Source organism: Falco rusticolus, chromosome Z (assembly GCF_015220075.1).
Source record: "Falco rusticolus isolate bFalRus1 chromosome Z, bFalRus1.pri, whole genome shotgun sequence".
NCBI lineage: Eukaryota > Metazoa > Chordata > Aves > Falconiformes > Falconidae > Falco > Falco rusticolus.
The window spans coordinates 37,132,836-37,154,380 of record NC_051210.1 but is presented as its reverse complement, the minus strand read 5'-3'; positions in this window follow the sequence as shown (position 1 = coordinate 37,154,380).

Below are 21,545 nucleotides of genomic sequence, written 5' to 3'. Positions count from 1 at the left end.
CTTCCTGGATTTCATTTTCAGGATTTCTGGTTGTCTTGCACAGTGTCACAGGAGGAGCACTGAACTCCTCTGATTTGGTGCCTTTAATGAACTGACCCTGGCAAGCTTTCAGCAATGTGAAAGCATGTAAAAGTACTTGGAGGAGAAAGCAAAGGGCCTTTGAAAAGGGATTTTTCAACCGCTGTGGAAGGTAGTGATTCTTCTGCAATCCCATTGCTGCACAGGAACCAAGAAACAGCTGGGGCAAGGAGAATGTCAAGGTGCTGGAGTCTGGTGCGCCTTTTCCTGGTGTAGACTGAGTCACGATACTTGCAGTGTAGGTAACAAGGCACACTGCTGGCTTATTTGTGTTGATCCCTACTTCATATTCAGTTCTTTGCAGATGCAATTCTTCCTTTGACCTGTATGTTTAACCTCATTAATTAGACTAAGGGCAAAATACTGATGTACACCCTGTCACCTACTTGCAGTGTATTACCCCAGAGATCTGCCTTTACAAATGACTTAGTGCAAAGATTGCTGACATGCTTTTTGCTGCATACCTGGCTACACAGAAGCTGTACCCGTCTTGTCCATACATGAACTCCACAGCTACCTGTGAAAAAGCATTAACAAGCTCCCTTTCTCAAGGCTTGGGACAAAGGATGATTTTTCCTTCATGCAACCATTGCTGTGGTCTCCACGGCTGTTACCTGACTCTTTATGGGAGCAGTGTAGCATTTGTTTTGTGTGCAACTTCTCCTTCAATAAGTCTGGTAAATAGCAATGTGCTGACTTTTGCTGCCAGAAGATTTCTCTTAAGGCATTTTTAGTTGTCACTGGGGAACAGATCATCATTGTAACTTACACTTTGTACACTTAAGGCTTGTTTTTAAGTGACAGAAAAGCAAGCCAGTTCACCTGCTCTCTGGGCCAAGAAAGACTCACTTAGCCATGCCCACCTGAACAGACACAAGGACATTTGCCACTTAAACATGCATCTTCTTATGGGTCATGAAAATGCTCTTGGGTGGCAAAATCAGTGATATTTCCTTACACAGAAGAGCACAAACTTTATGGCACTTCTAGTGCCATAATCTCACTGACTGTTCCCACTTGGCTGCCACCTCTGAGTGCTGGATGTCTCTCAGCTTGCATGACCACTTATGGTGTGCAAATCTGGGAATGTATCAGGAGGTGAAGGTGTCCCTGATGTTTAACTCACTTCGAATGAGCATGAATGGCAACCCACACAGTTTGGCAACAGAGCATCTGGCTGCCAGGTTGTACGAAAGCATGACTGTTCCTGTACACCCTTGTCACCACGGCAAGCCTTTACTGTCCATTCCCAACCACCCTGCAAGCAGGAGAGGTGATAGCATATGCATAGTTAAGTGGTTTCACTGCACACAAAGAGAAGTACATGCTACGCCAGTACTGCTAGAGTGACGCATAAATGGAGTTGCTGGTAGAAAAGAGAGGGAGAGCTATTATAGGCATTTTGGTAGGGGGAGGTAGCTGAATGCTACAGTGACATACACGTTAGGAAACATAAGAAGACATGCCATGAGCTAAAGAGGGCCACAGAAGAAAGACAAAAAGGAAAATGGAAGTTCTCTGTGAGTTCCATACATGACATTATCATCTATTCATATAGGAATGGGGAAGGAGAAAGTAAGTAGTGGGGCTACTGAATAAAGGGCCTCAAAGGCTTTTTTTAAACATCCCTGTATTAGTTTACAGTATAAGCAGCCAGCAGAAAAAGTGGATGTGGTTTCAGTGAGCGGAGGTAATCCAAGAAAAGATCAATGTTTACTTAAATGCAGTGAATGCACGGCTATGCAGATTCACAGGGCAAATTTCCCAATGCCTTGATAGCAGTGCTGAGAAACAGCACCGCTGCTTTGGTGTGACCCCAGGGAGAATCTTTCCTGCTGCCACAGCGTAAAAAATTACTGATTCAGTCATTGTACTGTTGGCCTGCAGGGAAGTGTGGAACTGATGCTGGCATCTCTCCCCTCCAAGATCCTTGCGTGCCCTGTGAGGCTGCCTGGGGGAGTGCTGCTGAGAAGCGCTTTGCACAACTGCAGCGCAGTGGTCCTGCTCCTCTGCTACCATGCACTGCACACCTCCTCTCCCTCTCCACCCTCCTTTTCCTATAGTCGCACAACCTCACACAAGCCATGTAGTGACTTTTTTCACTTGCCTTTGAACTCTGGGTGCAGGGAGTTAGTCACAAACCAGTTGGTCGCTCAGGTGCAATTGTTTAAAAATAGAAAAGCCCAGACTCAGCACTGACTTGTCATGCTTGCTTCCACTGACAAAGCAGATTTTACAGAGGGGAAGGATGCTACATCTTCTTGGAAATCAGAGCCTGATCATAATTCTAGTGGGCTCTTTAGGCCAAATCTAGTTTCCCTTCCTTTTGGCCAATGTACTTTTATTGTAGGTTGGAGAGTGGGAAAGGGATTATGACAGAAAAGAAGGGAAGGGATTATGATATCAGATCTATGTGGCAGGATTAGAAAGGAAAAGATAAGGCACCAGTGCCTGTTTTGCTGGGGGGCTATTTTCTGTGAAGCACTTGAGAAAGACACCTCTTGTGCTTTCTCTTCTTGCCTTACTGCCTGGTGCGTGGCCCAGCCCTTCAGAATGGTTCCAGAGTCAGCCCTTTGTGAAAGGTTATGCTTTTTATTTATTTTTCCCCATCAGCAAAGCGTAAAGGACAAGGCTTGCATTTTTTTTCTCTCTCCCACTAGCTTTCTGCTCTCCCAGCATTGCATTCTGTGCTGCTGCTGGCAGGACATCATGTTATTGCTACAGCAGACCAAACACAAATGCTACAACATTGTTGTTTATCACTTAATCATATTGAGTGCATTCAGCATTTGTGACAGGCCCTGAGAAATCACATTTATACTTATTAGTCTCCACTAATTTGGAAAAGGTTTGGAGCTGAGTTTACCTCCTGGCATGTAGAAGTTACACCATTCGCTTTTACTCTCTTACTTTGGTGAAGTCTTAAATAGTCTCTGGGTCAAGGCCAAAACGTGCTCCAGGCAAAATGCTGTGGCCAAGGGAGGAGGGTGGTGTGTTGGTGGCAGGGACTGGGGCCAGGGTTAGGGAAGCTAAATTAGGACAGTATCCTGATATTTAGAGGACAGTAGCAGTCCTTTCCAAGAGCAACTTCTTATTGCTTGGTACAAAGTGCTTATAAATAAACTCTCAGCAGCAGCAATGCTTGCAGTGAGAAAACAGCTTCCCACCTCCCGCACTAGCTAATGACTACGATGGCAACTAGTTATGAAATTCAGCTCGGCTTTTGCTCATCTAACACTGCACAGCCCTGTTTATGTACATACTGTCCTGTGTTGTTGCTTTCCCTTTAGAGCAAAAGGGGTTTCGGGCAGCTGAGGGGAACGACAGAAGGAATACTGTGAAAATTGCACAATTTGCGCTGTTGTTTGTTCTTTTACTCAAGATGCCTGTGAAAACAGTGCCTGCTGATGATCATGAGAGGAAGAAAATAAATCTTGGTTTCCCTTTCTGCAGGCACCTAAGAAATCTGGTGCTTGTTTTGTAACATGCTTTCTGCAAAACAACCCTCTTCAATCACAGAAGGCACTGGCCACAGAAACTGTGCAGCTTGGGGTGCTGTGGCAGTAGGGCCATCATTATTCACTTCCCAACTATCGTTGCCAGTGCTGACTTATCAGGCACAAAATGCATTGCAAGAGCCAGGATCCAGCATACAAAGGATTGTCTCTGAGTATTTGTTTTCCAAAGCCTTCTCAGTTTAGCACCCTGGCGTTGTATGGTAGAAGCTGAACCCACTGGGTAAGTTGCATGATTACCATGTGCTGGGGAGCTGTTTGTAAATGGGAATTTGGCAGTTAATCCCTCAATAGCTACAGCAACACCCTGTTGCATTTCTGCAGTATTAACCATAAAGCTGCCATTTTGCTCATTGTGAAGATCAATTTAACCTGCGTTGAACCGCCGCTTGTCCTCCTGGCTCACTTCTGCTGAGGGAAAGCAGTTGGGAACAGCAGCAGGGAGGAAAACAGAACTATTTTCAAGGAGCTTTGTGCAGACAAAGTTCTCTTGCGTTTCAGTATACTGATATAGTCCTGGAATTTGCCAAATATACAATAATAGAAAAAAAAGAAAGCATTATAACTGACATTTAGTTTAGCCGGTGTTCTTTAACAAATCTGCATCAGCTGGTAGTCAGCTGACTTCTCAGGGACTTACCAGCATAAAATTTTCCCCTGCACAAAATGTGTTTTGCAAGAATCTTTGTTAACTGTACTGTGATGTTCACTAGTGCGTAGGTGCATAAGCTGACTTTATGGCTGCACACACGTGTATTTACAGATGTGAGATTATTTGAAGATCACCTACAGGTATTTGCATATGCTGTAAAAAGGCACAAGTGTGTGTACAGTGATTCTTTTCAAATGCACATGCGGAAACCTTTCTGAAAATGTACTGCTACATGCAAATTGCACTAGGATTGTGGGCCAGATTCTGTTCTCAACTATGGAGGAATAAAAGCATGGTACTTCCAGTTGAGATCCACAGATTGTCCTGCTTGAGTACATATCCTTTAGAAAATGGCTTGATTTCTGCAAACTCTGTAATTTTATAGGAACTTCATGAAATGGGTAATTACTCATCCTGGAAATGGGTTGAGGGTACATGTGACTTTTGCTCCAAGAAGATGGTAAGAGGATGATTTGTCATTTAGAAAACAGGGTCAGAATATATGTACGCCTTTTCCTTTTATCTCACTTAATTCTACTGAAAATCAAGAACATGGCAACAACTGACGCAAATGATGTTTTGCATAGTAAGGTTGTATTTCTGGCTTTATGGTCTAATTACCACAGATAGAAATGAAGTAGGCCTTATTTCCCCTGTGAAGAGCCTCATGGAAAAGCACTACAGGATTGATGCCTATGTTGATCTTGCTGCCTTATTAGCTACCACAGTGGGTCAAGGTAACCTTTTTGAAAAAAATATTTTAAAGCTGTGTGCAGTTGCTGAACTCCTTCAGTGCAGTGACCTAGGACTATATTTTCAAAAATGAACACTGAGTCCCATGAACAAGAGCATGTGTGAAAGGTATGCCTTCATTTGCAGCCACTGCTTCCAGAGTTACAAGTGCAAATAATTGAAAGGCAGAAATGAAGGCTGCAAACAGGGATTTATCTGTAGGGACAGTTAATTAACACATAGAACCATGGCTGCTTTGGTGGGCAGTTCTCTGTAGAACTTTCTTTCTGTGAATCAGATCATAAAAGCTTGACAGAAGCTTTTCAGGGTGAGACAACATTATGACCTCAAACACTTCTTTGGGTTTTTAAGGTGTGCTCTGTGATCTGTGCACAAACACATGTGCATGCAGCCCTTGACCTTATTTCATGTTTTTAAAGGGAAATTGCAGAGTTCTGAGGTGTGGTTCCTCTCCTACATCATTAGTATTTTTGCCCTTGGCTCTCCATAGAGGTAAGGCACAGTATATCTGTACAGCCATAGTATTGCACCCCTGGCAGCCAGCATCTCTGTCAGAGCTCACAGGTTAAAACTCGCTCAGTGAAATTGCAGCATAACCCTATGGCCCACATCTCCTCCTTGGAGAGAGGCTGTGTATTGACACCACCTGTGTGTGCTTTGACTTTGCCCTGCCTCTTGTGTTTGCTGGCATTTGGGAATCTGCTGTGGGGTCAGAGAGCAAAGCTACTGTCATCAGAGTCATGAACTCGCCCGCAGCGGAGGACAGTGAGCCTCGTGCTGGGAACACAGTGTCAGAACCAGACGGTTATTTTTTCACTATCCCCCATGCTTCCTGAGTTTCCACTGGCAATCAGAATGTTTGCCCTTCGGGCCTTCCAATCGTGTGATTCAGGGAATTAATGTTGACATGTGATGATAAGATGGGGGAATGTGGGTACAAGGCTGTTACTAAATGGCCAGTTTAAGGAGCCTGCAGGTCCTGGCAATGATGATTTGAATCCCCAAGTTACAGCAATAAACATCCTGATTTCCCAACAGAAAGATGGAAAGACCTTCAGGGACCCATCTCACAAGTGTTTGAAACTAACCAAGTGAATTGCTGCAAACGTGCAGTCAAAAAGTCTCCTGTGAAAAGACTGTGATAGTTTCTGTTTCTCTACTTGTTAGATTAGCTGGCTTTCTGGACCAGGTTTAACTCCCTTTGACGGCTAGATCCTTCCTTGCACAAAATTTGTGTTTCATGAATGTCAGCTAGCTGTAGAGCAAGACTTCTTCCTGCTTTTACATTTTTTTTCCCCTCTTAATTTTGACAGCCTTTGCAATTGGTAAACAGCATGTTTCAAAATGGCTAGGACAGGTGAGTGCCTTTTGCTGATCCGGGTATGAAAGCTTTGCTATACTTTCCCACACTGCACCTGATTCGGGAATTAAATCTGCTTTTTTGCACAGGTACTTACACTTTCTAAGTTGCTGTGGTACTGGAGGATGAGCTGAATGATTGGCTGCTTCTGCCTAGATAACTAGAAAGGAAGTTTTGTCTTTCCTTGGAAGAGATACCATGGCTGTCACCAACTTCATACATGATCAGATCTCTCAGCTCTCAGAAGCTTATATTTGAGCATTAAGTCTCTCCATTATCCGCTTCTATAGGTAAGAATAATTTGTGTTTGCAAGTGGAAGGTTAGAGCTGACCACCTCTGTATCTGTACAAATGTATTTGACTCAGAGATGTGCTTCATGGCTGGTGTCTGAGTTCAGGCTCCAGACGGTGATCATGACTTACTGTGTCAGTGAGCCTCCTTCAGCTGTGTTATCTTCAATGGCAAAACTAATGTAAGCAGACATCAGTCCTTACCCTCATTGTTTTTGTCACTAGACATCTTGTGCCACACTCCAACAGCTCAGCTCGCTACCAGTTGTGCAGCTGCAGCAACCTGGGAGTGACCACTCAGTGCTGAAGGACTGGAATGATCTTTATTGGACCCACAAGAAATTAACATAAAAACAATAGCTTAGCAGGGGCAAATATAAAAGGAATCCGATTTATTTCCATAATCACTTCCAATGCATTCTTTGCATGGAAAGTAGAGTTGCACTCTGAATAAACTTAAGGTCATATATTGTCATAATTTTAAACAGGGTATGAATAAATAACTCATGTAAGAGGAAAGAAAATATGGTGCAAGCACTACAATGCAAAGAAAGAAAAGATGTTTAAAGGAGGCTTAAACAGTGTGGCTTTGAATATGGAGACATTTTTCTGCGTGCTGGGTTGCAGCTCCTGCTGGTCCCAAAGAGCATTTTGTAGAGAATGAATGGTCCAATGAGTGCCTGATGATGGTCTGCACAAAGTGACCTGATCACAGGGTGCTGGCTTCTTCTCCTTGTTTTCACCTCTGTAACTAAAATTACTCTCCATAGTTTCCTAAAATTATTTTTCCATGGAAGAATTTGCACTTGCTGTTTGATCAGCAATTACATGCATGGCCACGAGCTGGAAGCGAACACAGACCATAAAAGCAAGGAGACGTCAGCTTGTTAAAGGCCAAGTGTCCTGCACTCACCTGGGACCACGCCAAGTTGCTCAGCCACAAGCTCACTTCAGGTCGTGGGAGTTTCTCTTCTAACGAGGCAACAACTTAGAACTGCACAAAAGTATTGTAAACAACTTTGAGAAATTCAACCATAAAACAACACCTGCTTAAAAAATATAATGACTTCTGTTGGGATGTTCAGCAACATCTTCTGGCTGACCTTCCCCAGAGTGTCAGGGGAATGACTGTCAGATTCAAACAGGTTTCTGCATCCAGCTGCCCCTGTGCCACATCTGGGGAGAGGGAACAGTGAGTACCTCTGCTGGCAGCTGTCAGTGCCCCAGCCAGCAGCCCTGACTGCCAGAACCATTGCTTCATGAGTTCCAGGAGTTGAAGTAATGGCAAAACTGGAAAGAGAAAATGACTTTTTCACCAACTCAGTTGAGAAAAAAATTACTGCTCTGTGATGCTTTCCAAGGCTGTTTCTTAGGCAGAACCCTCATCCATGCTTGTCCTCCTGCTCCCCAGCAGGGGAGGGAGCTGAGGGTGATGGGTGGTGGAGGCTGTCCTGGAGCCATGGAGGTCGGTTTGTCAGGGCACATGTCACAGCAGTTGGTACACTGCAAGGCTGGACTTTTGCCTGTGCCGTAGCTACTCCTCTCAGGCATGACATGAGTTCAAGCATATAAAGGAAAAGAAAAACCTTGGTTAGCATAAGATAGGGGGATTTCCTTTGAAGCCGGTAAAGCCAAGCACTTCTAGAAATCCAGTGAGGAGTTAGGTGAATCAGTTAGATGCCTAACCGCGTCTAATGATGTGACTCCAAAACACCACCTCCTGCAGAGCCACCAGGCCTCTGCAGCCATTTGTCCCCGTTGAGAAGATGCGATGCCTGCGCAGACTGGTGTGACCACGAACGGGAAAGGTGAGCGAGCTTCCCACACCATCCTGACACCCTCGGCATCTCTGCTGGGCAGAGCTCAGCAGTGCCTGAGGAGGTGCCGCGAGGAGGACGAGGCGGGAGAGGGGAAGAGGGAAGCCCTTCTGTTTTTGCCTTTGCTGGTGGGGCAGGCAGTCTCCATCCACCTGTTGTCTCCCGGGCGGAGGGCAGGCTGCGGTGCGGGTGCGGCGGGGCGCGGTGCAGAAGCGGTGCGGGTGCGGGGGAGCCGCCGCCAGCTGCCAGCCCCGACTCTGCCCGGCAACCCAGCCACGCTCCATCTGCCGCTCCCGTAATGAGCCGAGCCGGCCTCTGGCACAAGCCAGCTCTCGTCCCCTATTCACCGCATCCCCCTTTCAGCGTCCTATTGTTCTTCCCTAATGGCCTTACAATAGCCCTGCCTGTTGCCTTTATAGCTGCAGTGAGGCCAACCGGGGAAAGTCTTAATCTCTGCTTCAAATTAAAGGGACTCCTCTGAATTAATAATGTTGCCAGGAATGCGCTGCCTGATACGAGGGGATGTATAGCACTCTTCAGCCCTCAGCAGCTGTGATTAGCTGGGGCTTGAAGTGCCCTGTCACAATATTTCATCCCGCTCCCCCGCCGCCCCCTCCCCGTCGGCAGGGTTGCCACATGGCCCGTCTTCTGCTGCCTTTTCAAGCCCTGTGCCAATCATGCGGCAAAGATGCCCCAGATAGGGTGACAGATGGGGCCGGGGTAGTTTGAGGCTAGGCTGGGGCCTGGAGCACTGGCTGAGAGCTCCATTCGCCATACGGAGGAGCCAGGCAGGAGAAGGACCTCCCGGCTGGGCCCTGCAGGAGCGGCCCCTGCACCGGGCCGGGGAGCCCACCCGTGTCCCAGCCCCACCAGCTCACCCGCGTCCCAGCCCCATGCACCGAGGCATGCCCATGGCTTTGCAGTTGGAGATGCTTTACCCCCAGCCTGACGGGCTGGCTAAAAGCCGTGGGAAGGGGGTCTGTTCCATGGACTAAAGAAAAACCCTTGAGCACAAAGCCTTAGTGGTGCTGCAAAGAGCAGCCTGTCTGGTAGGGCTGCACTTTTGCCCTGGTGCGCTTGGTAGGTTTGGTAGATATGCCTGGAAAAACTTGTCCTTGTAACAGGGTCACGGGTGTCCCCAGGCCTAAGCAATCTTCTAGCAGTGAAGATAAAGGCAGTGCCAGCTTGACAGCCTCCTTCCAGCCAGAGACTTTTTCTTTCCAGTAACTGAGGAGACAGCTACAAATGAAAGAAGAGAATAGCTCTGTGGTCTTCTTGGTAACATTCCAACATGAGGGCAGAAACATCACTGCCAAATTTATTTCAGGTAGGTTAATCAAGGCAAACGATTGACAGGCAGAACATCAGAAAATGGAAATCTTCTACAGCAGGCAATTTCAAAGTCTGTGTTGGAGAATGCCTGGAGAAGAGAAACCCTGTGATGTCCCCTCCCGTGGTGGTGGCATTGCCACTGCAGCTAGTGCTTACCCTGAACAAAGTCCAATTCTGTCCTTGGTGCAAAACTGAGCTCCTCTGCAGCCTGCCAGTCACTGCTTGGGACACCACCAGGCCTGTCTGTCCTGTCTGTCCCAGGTGGCCCTTTGCAGATCACAAGCATGATAAATTTTCCTCCTTAAGCAGTGTGGGAGAGACAAATCCTTTTGGCTGTCCCACTTCTTGTCTCTGTCCAGCTTCCCAGTGTTACAGGCCACAGTTCCCACATGGGTGCTCCCTCTTGCCTTTGCTGGATACTTGGACTGCTTTGGCAAAGGCTGCTGCTGCTGCCAGTAGGAATAACAAATCCCCTAATGATAGCATCTCGTTATGCTTCTGCATGCTATTCCTGCTCCATAAATCTCACAGAACTTTGCACGATAAAACACAGGCTTCCTGGCCAATTTGCATGTGGGGAAACTGAGTCACAGGCCAGCAGAACCAGCAATGAAAGGGCAGGTCTTGCAGGACACTCTGGAGGCACATGCTTGCTAAACCCTTATGACTGTTAGTTTTATCCATTTTCTTTCTACTTGATGCCTACTGTTTTTAGTTTGAGATGCCTGCTTTTGACTGCATGCTGTTTTCTGCCTGTGCCTTGGTGGCTCTGCATGGGGGTAGGTCAGGATGGCATTTGTATTTGCCTAACTAATAGCAAAACACACCCCTTTGTGAATTCCCTGGATAATTTAGGAAAACTCTGACTACATCTGAACGATTAATGCTGGTGTTCCCCACTCAAAGCAAGCTACCATTTGTTGAAGATTGTGGTTCATCAGTGCAGGGTTATTAGGATCTCTGTGACACCTGTAAGTGTGTAGGTCTCTGCGATGTGGCATCTCCTTTGGTGGTTAAATCCATTGCTTTCTGCAGATTTGCTAATCTTGAAAGCACTGACAGGCTGCTGTGTCAGATCCACTCACAGCTGAGGCACGTGGCTTCTGTCCAGCATGCAAATGCATGGAAATGTTTTTGTCCTCTGGCCAGGAGGCCTGCATCAAGCAGCCTGACACCCACAGTGCACTCAGCAGGTGGTAAGCACGGGCAGGTGTACCGTATGCCATATGGTCCACTTAGCGTAGTGTATCTTTTAAGTCCTTTAAATTACAGGCCAGGTGAGATAAAGCAAGTAAAAACACGTGTACAGAGCAAGCTAGGGAGCGTACACTGATAACACAGAAGTTGTTCCTTATCACGTAAAATGAGCGAGAGTGAGGTGAACCCAGAATTGTCCACTTAACTGCAAAAAGGGTATGGTAATGAAAGGTCTGGGGGGAGGCTTGTTTGTTCCATTGCTTAGAGAGGAAACTATGCAACAGACCTCTGCAAAAGCAACAGGCAAGACTGTCACTTTTTAAATGCTTAGTCTTCAGGAACCACTGCATGCAGAAATCAATCCAATTTGCATTTAATGATTAGACAGAAGGCTGGTGAGAGGAGTAAATGCATACTTTAAAATAATCTACATGGGAAAAGGAATGGAAACAGTTTTAAATGTTTGAGGTTTTTACAGATCCTCGCTCCAAGATGTGAGTTTGTGAAGTGCATTTCCTTAAGAAACTCCTTTGTTTCTAGGGCACTAATGTGGAGCAGAAAGGTACAAATTTTGTAAAGTTGCATACGCCATGGTACATGAGAAGAGGCGAGCTAACAGGGTCTGTGGCTACTATCTTTTAAAGTTTGCTTGCAGCAACTGTGCACTGGCAAAAGACTGCAATGTTGTGCAATTTACGATATGTGTGCACACTTGCCATTGTTGTGGGTAGAAATTTTGCATGCAAATGTGCATGTGTTTGCACAGATGCAATTACACCTTGCATTTTTCTAGTCCTAAATAGCCACCTTTTTCTTCATTTTGATGTGAAATGGTTTCTGTCCTTTGCACATTAATGTAGGGAGATCATCAGCCAATCTGCATGTACTCATGTCCATCCCTGCCCTGCTTTAAAATGCTGGCCCCCCTCACCACCGAGGGAAAAAGGTAAAATCGTGATGTATAGGCCTTTTCTCACACTCCAGATCATTTACACTGCTCTCCCTCCAGGACAAAACTTCCAAATGACTGGTGTGTAAAAGAGGAGAATGCATGATCCACGCGCCAGACTACTGGAGGCCTGTCCCTTTCATACCCTCTAATTTTGCAGGGGATTGTTTCAGCAGCAAAGGTATAATGCAGCCAGCCAGGGAGTCCTGCCCTTTGGAGCCAGGCGTTTTGTTCTGAAATCAGCCAGAGTTCAAGCTCATACGTGTGCGGAGCCGTGGTGGGGGAAGGCAGGGGTGGGTTTTCTGACAATGCCACATTTCAGAGCACGTGCTGCCAACTGTTGCCAAAGGCACATATATGTAGATATTACTTCTCCTCAGCCCCGGCACTGCCTTCCTCATTGTTTGGTGCGGGCAGGCAGCAGGCCCCAGCTGACAGCTGTGCATTGCATGTATCGCTAACAGCTGCCTTTTCCTGGGGGGAAATTAAAAGATTAGGGGGATGTGGGCACGTGCTGGCTTCTGGAGCTGGAGACAATGCTTGATTTAGGGTGGAACTTGTCTGCCGCAGCCAACAAAGGCGGTAGGCTGGAGGCAGGCGAAGGGTCAGAGGGGCTTTTGCTTTGGGGGAGACAAAAGGAGGGAGGAAGGAGAGGAGGATGAGAAGTGAAAAGCGGCTGCAGCAGGGCTCTGAAAAGGCCACCTCAGTCCAGCAACAGCTGCTCCCGCACAAGAAATTTGAGACGGTCCTTTCACAAACACAACGGCTGGCAGAAGAATAGGGAGGCCACACTTCACCAAAAATGAATCGCTTTGGATTGAAAAGGGGGACTGAGAGCTCCTAGTGTGTTTAAAGGTCTGCACCTAGAGGACTAAGAAATGATTAGTCAAAGTACATCACAGAACAGGAGAGAAGTGTGCCGCAGATCAGAGGGGGAAGCAAGTCCCGGTGCTGCTATTAAAAGTTTATGCCACAGCTATTCTCCACAATAAGCAACACAGAAGAAAGCATCTGTGTATGTATGTGTGTATGTATATATCAGCTGTGGAGTGTTACCAGGCTGCTGGCCTCGAGCTGGAATCTAGTTAGTTGGTACAGTTGGAGCGGTTTGTTTGAAATTATGATGAGTCACACCTGCCTGAGAAATGACAAGACCGCTCACATCAGAAGTCAGCAGAGCTGTGCTAAGCATGCCAGTGATCTGCCTCCCTGTGAAATCACTGCCCCAGATACTGCTTGTAAAAATCCTCACCAGAGAGGGCTACTCAAAGATTTTATTAATGCTTCTGTCTTGGGGGGGGGGGGGAAAGTCACACAAGGAGTAGAGGTGAGTTCACGTAGGAAAGGCATCTTGGAGCATCACCCCTATTACTTCCCAAGGTCAAGGTATAGATACTCTGTGTTAGATATTAACATTAATAAATGATAAACAAATATGAGTGTAGCCCTTTTCCAGAAGGTCCCAGCTTGTCAGTAAAAACTGGCGGTTACCCATACAATGAGGTTTACTGTCACCCTCCTACCTCGTGCAGCTTTTGGGCAGGACAGTGCACTTGAATGCTGCTCTGAAATTTGTGAGTATATGTTCACTGAATTTTTGGGGACTGTGGCGCAGATCTTCTTTTAAGGTCAATCTCTGCGGTGACACCAAAGCTTTCTGCAACAGAGTCAGCAGGGTTTGCACAGTTCAGTGGCAAAACTGTTAAGTGGTTGACGTTGTGGTGGATTGTGTTATGGTCAAAGAAGGAAGTAACTGAAGCAAGTTATATTGCATGCGATAGCGGGGAATTTGAAGAATGTAGGCCAAACAGCAAAAGACAAAAATGGCAGGGAATTTTTAAGTGCTTTGTACCCTTAAGATAACTTTTCAAATTGACAAAAGCAGTAGGAAAAAAGACAGTGTAGAAGTGGTGACAATGGCCTCTAGTCATTGACACAGCTTCAGGTAGCTGAGGCAATTTATTTGAAGTCTGTAGCACTTTGAATACGAAAAAGTGGCTGAACTGGGGCGGAATCCCAGTTCATGGCCTGTGTCCACGGCCTGGATGCTGACAGGGGCAGCTCCTTGGCTCAGGGTTGTGCCATGCACGGAGGAAGGTTTGGCTCCCTGGACAGCCCACCTGCCCCAGCCATCATTTTCTGCCCTCTTTGGGGAGGAGGACACGGAGCAAGATGCAGACTGGTTTGAGTTGATTAGATCACACTCATATAAAATGCTTCGTGTAGTAGTGGATATTGGCTTATCATCAGTGTGATGTAGTGTGACACCTCCAACGCACACTTTTTTGTAGTTACCATTTAGAACAGGATTCCAGCCCTGCCTGGAATGTATAGAAATTACTGTCATAGGGGTAAGAATTCTGTATCTCACATCGAAAAAACCCTATGATTAAAGATAAAAATGTCTTTTTATTTTGTTTTATGGGTTTAGTGGCACCTCTTTTTTTCTTAAATAGAAACATTAGTTTTATTTACAGCACATATTCAAGCTACTGTAGTTGCATTTTAGATTTTTTTCCAGTTTTCTGTGAAAAAAGTCAACATAGGTTAACTCAAGAAAAACATGTACATGTGTTTTCACTAGGATTATGCCATTTTTTCTAATGATTTTGAACTTGTCCAAATGTAAAAAGTTGGATGTGTGCTAAAATATCAGAGAAACCATATTCTGCCTAAGCATTATGTTCTTCTTCCCCAGAAAACAAGGACAGAGGTTTGGATGATAACACAACATGGCACCATGTCTGAAAAATGTAATATAGAGCAGAGACAGAATGTGCTAAGGATGAAAAAATCATGCACGAGGGAACACTGTTAATGTAAGGATTTTTTGACCTTGTTTTGATCTTGTTTTGATCTAGACATTTTGATCTTGTTTGAACTAGAGATGCAAGAATGCCCTTTGATAATTATATAGTATAGGCTTCTCTTTGGCCAAAAAAATTACAGCTGGGGAGACACTTGTGATGGCAGTAGAAACAATCCAATGTAAACCAGGTGTTAAATAATAGTCTGGGCCATAGTCACTGTGCAGTAAAACTTGAATCACTCTTGGGCATGTAACAAAGATGTCAAATTAATCCTTGATAGTTTGCAAAAGTTACAAGTATGTCAGATTGTTCATAGGGAAAAAGGGAGCATAACCTATGGATTCATACAAACAAGTAAACAAAAAAGTAGTTAAATAAGTTGCAATAGTTCAAGAAATTAGGAGGTTAATCTTCATGATGTCAACCTAGGAAAATACTGAGCTTACTAGTTGTCTCAGTACCCTGTCTAGCCAGCAAGGGCTGAGGCTGTACTGTGCTCTCCCTGGTGTTTACACAACATTCGTGTGCTAGCCAGTTCAAAGTATGGACAGCCAACTTCTCCAAAGCTTGAAGGTGCGGTCGGTCTTCTGCAAAACATTAGGCAGAGCAAAAAGACCTACATAAACACTGCAAGCTGCAGAAAGGGCAGGGGACTGAGGATATGATGACCTGTGAAAACATGTTCTGGTGGTGAATGTCAAAAAATGCAGTCCACCTGGGGGCTTGTTCTGATCTGAAGAAGGATTCCTGTCTGGCTCCTTGGGTCCCAGCCACATCAGCTCTATTTGGTCACAGCAAAAAACTCCCCAACCACTTAAGTGAAGAATTAGCTGAGAATAACATGGAGAATAACAACCATTCCTGGCATCTCTGAGATCTCTCTCTTGCCATTTAGAGGGTAAAAGTGGTAATACAATTGTTTCTAAAAGAGAAAATGGTGATACTAGTTCACACAGCAGTATCTTTTCACTGCTCACTTAGTGGATTTTATGACACGCTATCATTCATATTGCACAACTTGAGACTGTTCCCTTTGTACAGTGTGGAGGGGCATGAAATGCAAACCCAAAGCCAAAACCTTTGGACCGATTTCTTTTTGAAATGGGAACGAAGGGGACTGCTGTGCTGCAGAGCAAGTTACACCCTCAGTACCGGTATCCTGTATTCAGCAGGGAAAGAAGGTGAGAAGTGAAAAATGGAGACTAATTCATTAATGTTTTAGAATGAGTGACTATTAAGTGTTCCTTTTAGAAGAAGAACAGCGTCCAGGAGGAGAGTTTTCAAGCTGGGGACTAGAACTAATATACACATTGTGCAGCTAGGTTTTGTGGCTCATCTTCAGAAGTCGAGTTGAACTACCCAACACTCCTTGAAATACAAGTCTTAGTGCCTAGACCACTTCTTTGCTTTGTTCCCAGGGCTGACCATTATCCTATCATGATCTGCAACAGGACCTCTGTTCTAGTATGCTGAATACTTGACTTTTATTTTCCCATGTCTGATGATACTCGTACATTCCATGCATAACAGCTTCAGATTTAAGGAGTCTGAGGTGAAAACTGCAATAATTATACAGTTTTTCCTCCATATGCTATTATGTCAAAAAGGTAGGGAAAGCTTTGTTTAATGTGAAGTTCATTTTCCTGTGGTCTGGGTTTACTCATTACTAGATGACATTACTGCATTACTGCTACAAAAAGCCAAAGTCCTGGTAATTAAGAGCAGACAGTTCTTTACAATGCACTGCAGAGACAGCAGCAATTCATCAGTGACATTTGCAAATTGTGGCACTGTGTGCTTCTTGCACAAAAGGCACAGCTGCCTGCAGATAACATCAGTTCAGCAGCGATGGAGTCCCATTTGTTTTCTCTCTGCCTCTTGCTGTCTCATTTGGGGAGCAGGTGAATATCAGCTGGCTCAATCTGCTCGGCCTTCAGGGCTGGTCTTCTGGGAGACACGGTTCATGCTGCTGAGCAGCAATGCACTTGTTTGCCTTGCTGATTTGGGCAAGCACAGCCCAAAGGGTATTGCTCCTCACCTACATCATTTTAGCTCCAGTCTCTGAAGAGCTGTGGGAAAATAATTGCACACACATGTACAGAACTTTCAGGGGAGTCCCATTGATTCACACTATTCAAATGTTTGCAGCCCTGGGCTGACTGTTCATTAGGGCTAGAGCTATAAACACTGCAACCTTCAATGGTGGCTGCCAAGGCAGTGAAAATTACTTAATGGGTGGTCTTCCCTGACTTTTGTGTCTTAATAGATATCACATAATGTGACAGTGTGCATCATTATGTGGACTTCCTTTGGTACTGTGTGGGTAGTTCTGATCTACCAAGATCTTTGCATGCTGATTTTATTCTTTCCAGCTTGAGGGTAACATGGAAAGTCAGAAAGGAAGACCATGGTAGGAACGTAAGCTGCAACTTGTGTGTTATTGACAGTGAAAATTATTCAGTTCTCCAGATGGATTTGTATATGTTTGGGATGGCGTGTTGTACCGCAGCAGTTGTCCTCATGACAAGAGAGCAGCAAATGTTCAAAACAATCTGTGCAAAATAGGAAGTCCCAACCTGGCAGCAAATCTAGCCTGGTGCTACATTGCCCAGTGTAGGCAACAGGAAAGAGTACAGTTCCCTCCCTATTCCCCCATTCTTCCACAGGGAGGGAACAGATGGTGAGTGGGGACCTTGGGAGCAGATGAGCACATTACCCCTGTGCTAAGTCTACTAGGTGCTGAGAAGATGTATCTTACTTGACATCAAATATTACTGTGCATTTTAACACTGGTAGCTTCTTTCTTTAAATGTCTGGAAGCCAGAGTTTGGTCTGCGGCCAAGGCAAACCAGCCCTGAGGGCATGATGCTGCCTACTAGAGCCTGGTACCCCCACGGCAGCGGAGGGCACAGCGCGTGGGCTGGCACAGGACAGCCCCAGCCATGCAGCCACCTGCCTGCCCACTGCCAGGCTGTTGCAGTGCATGCTTGTAAGCTAAAAACTTAGTCAAGCCCTTCTGACTCTGCAGTATGGTATCCTGTGCTTTGAACACCCACTGTCAGTATAATACTTTGTCAGTGACTCCAGAGGAACTCTGGTGACTCAGTTTCAGTGGAAACTAGCTAACTAACTGTTGTAACTATGATAAGCGTCATTATATGTGTAATATCTGCTTGAACTTGCCACAAGCAGAACTACCCACCTCTGTTCAATCATGGATAAGGAAAAAAAACCAACCCTCGGAGGGAAAACACAGTGAACTAAAACCCAAATGCTGGTTATAACATATGTGCATCTAATGCACATGGAAGTGGTAAATCATTTTGGCTGAAGCATGCATTAAGCCGTGTGCAAGCTTCTCCACAAAAAACTTCCAGTTACTATATCATCATGGAAAAAAAAAAAGCCTGTGTTCAATACCAAGGTCTAAAGAACTAAGTTTTCTACTTCTGGATCATATAGCATAGGTTTATATGTCTTATGGCAATGTGAGAATAATCTCTGGGAATTCTGCCTTTCAGTACAGGAAAAAAAGCAGGCACTGGATTGCCTTATTTCTTTGTTCCCAAATATAGCAAACACATGTTGCTTGTGGGCTCTGGCTTTGTGTTGGCAGCTATTTGCCAGGTGACATTTGTGACACGCTTTCGTCGAAGAACTGGAATTGTGTGAATACTGTCTTGAAATTCCTCACATTTTCAATGAGGAGAGGTAACTGCTTTGAGTAGTTGCAGGCATGAATGATTTCTGAGCTCTAGAGACACTCTAGATGGGAGGAAAACCATGCTTTTGAGCTGGAAGAAACACCACTGGAGTAAGAAAATAGGCTTCTTGGCAGTTAACCTAGTCTCAGACCTCCCACCAAATACTTAGGCTGAGCCACTGACCCGGAATGTCTCTGATAGGTAGCATGGCTCACAGTGTGAACTTAAAAGACACTTTGGGGATGCCCCTGACAGCATGATGAACTGAAAGACACCTTCATTTTGTCAGTGTGAAGAGGAGCTCCCAGGCAGTAACGGGAAATGATCAACCCACAAGGCTGACCCTGGAGAAAGAGAAAGCAAAAGCATTTAAGGGGAGCTATAGAAACACAAAAGCAGATAGAAGGATGCATGGGAGAACACCACCCTGCAAAAAGTCTTATGCATGGCAATCCTTGTACATAAGATGCTTATTGTTTAATAAAAGATGGTTACAGTTAATCTGTAATATTGAATCTTAATATTGAAAAATGCAATACCTCATCTTAAAACCCAGCACTAATACATGTGATGGTCCATATGCATCCATTTTGAGCTGTGAGTTTGTATTTCATTTCAGCCTGAACTGATCTGTGTTTTGATTTCTTGTAAGAATATATATATTTTTCTAACCTCCTGTCCCTATTGTATTTAGTGATAGCAGTATTGTACGCTGGGCTTACTGTGTTACAGCAAGCTAATGTGGTGGCTCAGTGAAAATTATTTGAAAAATTAATAGTCTTTGGTGATAGAATTTTAATTCTGACTCAAATAACATGTTTTCCCTCAGGTGTATTTACCAGAACCTTTAGGAAATTAATGTGTCCAAAAGTTACCGTGACATTTACATAAATAAAAAAGATCTATGTGAGCCACACCACTGTGCTCCACTGCTAGGTTTTGAATATGGGAGTTTAAGAGGAGGTAGGAAAAAAACATTTTACTGTTGTGATAAAGAAAACTGTAATCCACAGCTCTCAAATGTGTACCAAACATACTGGGGAACACTAAACTGGTTTTCATTGCTCCCTTATTCTGGAGAAAGGGAGCTGGTGTGGCATGCATCCTCTACAATGCGTCTGGATCCTTTCTCTTGTAAATCTGAACAATGTGAAGCCACGGGCAAACTGTGTGCTGTGGCTGGTGACTGATGTAGCTCCACACACTGCTGCTGGAAAATCATGATTTCTATCCTGAATTAAATGCAACCCTGGGTGAGCCTCAGTGCTTGGCATGGGCTCAAGGGACTTCCCATAGGAATGGACAAACCCCTGCCTGGGTGCTGCCAGGCTGGGGGCTTGCCCAGGATTTTCTAACTTTCTTTTCTGTGAGTGCGTGTCCTAATAAGTACATGCACACGTGCATGTTCTGATCTCCTCCTTCACTCCCTGTCCTGGGTCAATTTCAACACTTTTTAGAGGGATATATTGACAATGTCTTTGTAAGCATCAAAATTAAGGGTTTTCTTCCTGCAAGCTTGCTCTAATTTCTCTAGAAAACTGGGTATTAAAAAAAGAAAAAAAAAAAAAAAAAGAAGAAGTGAGCACAGAGCTCTCCCAACCTGTGCAATGCTTGGAATGAAATTTCTATTTTTGCTGCTTTTGTCAGAAGCAAGAAATTTTGTCTGCATTGTCCTAACCCCTCTGCAATGTTGGTTTTGCCTCTTGTCTTGCAGAACCTTAAGCACAACTGGGAGAGAGTGTACATTACTGTATGAATTGACGGGTAAGTGAAGAATGGGAAAAGAGAAGACAGGTAAAGCGCAGAAGTGAAGACACAGCCTGGGCTGTCCGGGCCCACCGCTGATCACCCTGTCAATTGCAGTGTGCCCAGTGACCAGGCACAGCAGCTGCACTTCACGTTTTATGAGTCAACAAGCAGTTTTGTCCCTTCCCTATTCTCACATGTCACCCTGGTGCAGTTGGACTCTAAATGTTAGCTTTTTTGTTCTTAATGTGTATGTATGCGTGCAGGTAGACCATATGTGTACTTAGTGAGGAAGGAGGGAAGAGGGCATTGTACTTATAGCACTCCCCTGATGCTTGCAAGAGTCCTGCTTCACTGCTGCTAGACCTTACGCTCCATGCTGCCTCCCTGGCTCCGATTCAGCAGAGCTCTTACAAATGCCTACGGTGTGTGCTGGCTTATACCTCCGCTCTGCAGAAATGTGTTTAGCCCAGTGACAATTACAGTTAAGGAGGTTGGAGCACCTGCTGGGGAAGCTGCCTTGCTGCCCAGGGCTGTGGTAGCTGTCCCAGCTACAGCACAGGAGGAAGGAAGGCTAACGCTGGCTGTTGTGAGGATGGGTGTGCATCCCCAGAGGTGCTGTCATGATGGCTGTACATACCCTGGAGGAGGGGAAGAACAGAAACTCTGGAAAAACAGTGGAGGTGGGAAGGAAGATTGCATGTGTACACTCGGTAAAGTGCTTCGGGAATGTCAGGCACAGAAACAGCAACATTATCTGAATACAACCACATAAATACATTATGCTGTAAAACAACATGAGCAATGGTTTATCATTAATTACCATTACAAATCACTTAGCCAACTTCACTTCAACGTTAGCAATCTTTGTTACGAATGAATGACTGTACATATCTAGGAATTCCCTCTTTTCTCCAGAGGTGTACTGACATTTCCTTCAGCAGCTCAACATGTTCCTCCTTCAGTTGCTTCACGTACTTTTCCGTGAACTTGAATGTCCTGCTTGGTGATAGCTCTGTCTGGTTGAGCAAGGCAGCTCTGCAGAGCCTCAGGCCTTGCAGTGGTAGGTTTGCAGTTTGCTGGGTGGCACTTTCTGTGGCAGGTTGCATTAGCTGCTTCTGTAACATGCTGTGCTCTGCCTAATGCAGTGGGAATGGTCAAAGCTGTGGGCCTTGAACAGCAGCTTCCAACACTGCAGCACTTTCTGTGTTACTCAGAACACAAACAACATCACATTAATTTGTGCCCATCAGAAACTGCAGCTTGGGTTCTCACTGGGCAGTGGGTGCAAACCCGTCCCATTGCTGGGGATCAGCATGTTGATATTTCTGTTCCCAGTTA